Source organism: Hyla sarda, chromosome 2 (assembly GCF_029499605.1).
Source record: "Hyla sarda isolate aHylSar1 chromosome 2, aHylSar1.hap1, whole genome shotgun sequence".
NCBI lineage: Eukaryota > Metazoa > Chordata > Amphibia > Anura > Hylidae > Hyla > Hyla sarda.
This window is the reverse complement of record NC_079190.1, coordinates 20129181-20132715: the sequence shown is the minus strand read 5'-3', so window position 1 is coordinate 20132715 and position 3535 is coordinate 20129181. Positions and strand designations below refer to the sequence as shown.

At 43.8% G+C, this 3535-nt stretch overlaps 1 pseudogene; it reads left to right on the top strand.

The window, feature by feature from the left end:
- The first annotated feature begins 2774 nt into the window (after positions 1-2774).
- LOC130359953 (U2 spliceosomal RNA) lies at positions 2775-2865 on the top strand (annotated as a pseudogene).
- Positions 2866-3535: the final 670 nt, after the last annotated feature.

Genomic DNA, 3535 nt, shown 5'->3' with positions numbered 1-3535 from the left:
AGAGGGACCTTACCTGCCTCCTCAGTGTCTTCTCCGTTCAGGGATCCCCTGTATGGCCGGCGCTCTCCTTCCTCGTCATCACGTCGTCGCGTACGTGCGTCGGCGTGCGTAACGACGTGATGACGGCGACGGAGAGCGAGGATACCCGGCCGGCAGCAGAGACGTTCCGGAGCGACGGGGACAGCGATGGAGCGACATCCAGGGCAGCGGTGACGGGTCCGGAGCGGCGGGGACACGTGAGTATTAAATCCTATGCAGTGGTCTTCAATCTGCGGACCTCCAGATGTTGCAAAACTACAACTCCCAGCATGCCCGGACAGCCAACGGCTGTCCGGGCATGCTGGGAGTTATAGTTTTGCAACATCTGGAGGTCCGCAGGTTGAAGACCACTATTGGGTTCAAAATCTTAAATTTTTTAGATTTTGCACCTAAAAATAGGCTGCGTCTTATACGCCGGTGCGTCCTATAGGGCGAAAAATACGGTAATTTCCTTTTAAATGATATAAAAAAATTAAAATAGATATAAAACCTAAAAACATGTAAATTAACTAAAATGGGTTTATGAAATGTAAAGAAAAAAAAAATCTAAAAATAAGGCATACATACTAAATAAATAATATATAAATAAAAATATCTTTAAAAAGTTTAAAGTGTAAATATGGACTAAAAAAATATACAAATAATAAAAAATATAAAAAAAAAGAAAATATCTAAAATATTTAAAATAAATAAATAGTAATAACAACAATAATAAAAAAATCAATAATAATAATAATAATAATAATATAATAAAAATAATAATAATAATAGTAATAATATGGCAAAACATTTTTAAAAGTCAAGTCTTTATTTAAAACTCGTGTTTCTGGCATCTTTCCTGGCAAGCGGAGCCATCAGATCCTGTGGGTTTATTCACATGATCCCTGTCTGTGCCAAGCTCAGCAGAAGGCTTCCGCCGTTTCCCGTGTGTGGTCCAGTTTTCCCATCTTTCCCTTTATCCACTTCAGAACTTGAAGGTCGTGCAGGTCATCGGCATACTAATAGGGGATCTGATGGATGAGCTGGTGTCATAGGGAAGAATAGGAGACTAAATTAATGACTTCTGCTCGGCTGAAGACCAAGCTTCCCCTCACTCCTGTCCCCGTCTCTCCACAAAATTGCCTTGTAATCCCAGATTTTTCCAGACAACATAAGGAGAAACTTCAAAGATCCACATGGTCAGTTTTACGTCTTGGGTTGGTTCAGTGGGTTTGTGCCTTTTTTTTTTTTTAATTACAGGGCATCGGGCTTGATTCCAAGACTAAAACATAAAAGGCTCTATTGTTCAAGAAAGGACTCGATTTTTTAAGATATTTTTTTTAATCAACCAAAAATTTAATTTTACCACGTTTATTCTAAATCCACAAAATTCACTTTACAACCTTTATCCAGATTTTTTTTTAAATACAATTTAATCATTAGGTTGTTTTGGTTACTTCTCCAGTCTCAGGTATCTGAAATCTAAAGTTTTGGTGCTGCAGTTCCTACCATCTAGTATTTGGTATGCCATATCTAGTATGCTGAGGTTTGGTGCCCCCAGTCCCTGGTATCTAATGATTTGATTCCCCCTTGCATTCTTTCTAAAGGGTTTGGCATCAATTTTTGGTAGCTAGAGTCTCTAATATCTAGAGGTTTTATGCCATAGTCCCTGGTTTCCTAGTCACGGGTTTGGTGCCATAGTAACTTGTATCTAAAGTTTTAGTGGTCTAGTTCCTGGTATCTAGAGGTATGGCATCCCAGACCCCAGTATCTAAAGGTTTGTTACCATAGTCTGTAATATCCAAAGGTTTAGTGCCCTATTGGTTTGCTAATTTGAATTTTGGTGCCTCGGACCATTGTATATCTAGATATATGGTACCAGCCCCATCTAGAGGTATGGTGACTCAGACTATGGGGTCTAGATATTTTGTGCCCTAGTACCTGGTAAATAGAAGTATGATGTCCCTTGTATCTATAGGTTTGTTACCCCAGTTTGCAATATCAAGAGTACCAGTATTTTGCCATATTGAGGGTTGGTGTATAAAGCCATCATATCTACAGATATGGTACCAGTCTTTGGTTTCTAGAGGTTTTGTGTCTCAGGCTATAGTATCTAGAGGTATGACGTCCCAGTCCCAGGCATCTAAAAGTTTTTTGCCTCAGTCCATGATATCCAAAAGGGTGGTGCCTTATTACTTTGCATGAATTTCGATGCCTCAGGCCATGTCATCTAGATATATGGTAACCAGTCCCTGGTATGTAATGGTTTTGTGTCTTACTCTATAGTATATAGACACATTAAGCCCTAGTACCTGATTTTTAGAGTTGTGATGTCCCAGTCTTTGGCATCTTAAAGGGGTACTCCGCTGCTCAGCGTTTGGAACAAACTGTTCCGAACGCTGGAGGCGGCGCCGGGAGCTCGTTCCGTCATAGCCCCGCCCCCTCATGAAGTCATGTCCCGCCCCCTCAATGCAAGTCTATGGGAGGGGGCATCACGCATTGAGGGGGCTTTGACGTCACAAACTCTTGGCTCCAGCATTCAGAACAGTTTGTTCCAAACGCTGAGTAGCGGAGTACCCCTTTAAAGTTTGGTGCCTCTTGATATACAGATGTTTGTTGCCTCAGTATTTTGCTGTTGGTATCTGAGGGCATCAAGTCTACAGATATGGGACCAGTCCCTGGTATCTAGAGATTTTGTGTCAGACTATAGTATCTAGAGGTACTGCATCCCAGTCCATGGTATCTAAACGCTTTTTGCCGCTTCTCAGCCTTTTGGCTAAGATCAAGTGTAGTATTTGTTCTTATCAGTTTCATGCCGGTGGCAGGCGACGCCAGTGTGGAGCTGGTGGGGATGGGTGCTGCATGGTAGGGGGCAGGTGTACCAGGGCGTTCCAGGGCTGGTTCTAAGGAATCAGCTCAACGGCTGCCTCGATGTGATCTGTTCCCTCCGGGTCTCGCCATGAGGCTGAAAGGGTCTAGAGCCGAGGTACTTTAGTGCCTTGGGGAGTGGTGACCCGAGGTGCCGAAACTCACTGGGAGGATAGACTCACTGAGTGGAAGCACGGGCACCATGAACTCTTCACCTTGTGGCACTCGCCTCTAGATTCCCGGCCTTCTGGCTAGGATCAGAGACATTTTTTATAGATCCGGCCGGATGTCCGGGCAGTATATCTGCGCACATTCACTTATTTTTTTATTTTTGTCTCACTGTGTCACTTTTTGCGTGTTGTGTATCCACAGGATTTGTCAGGATGTGGTATCCCTTCTGGGTGTCCCTCCTGGTGGTCTAGGGGAGGTGTGTGTGGCCATTAGGTTCCGCACCTCCCTGCAAACACCCTGGGTACTCCTGCATTGGCAGGGTACCAACTGTTATCAGCTCTGCGGGCAAATACCTTGGCTAACGCCAAGGGGGATGCTGGGAGCATTTGTGGTCTCTTAGTAGCTTCGGCAAAAAGGGACATCGAACCTGGAGCCTCGCAGGTACCTTTTGGTCTCAAGGCGAAGGGTAAGGTTTGTT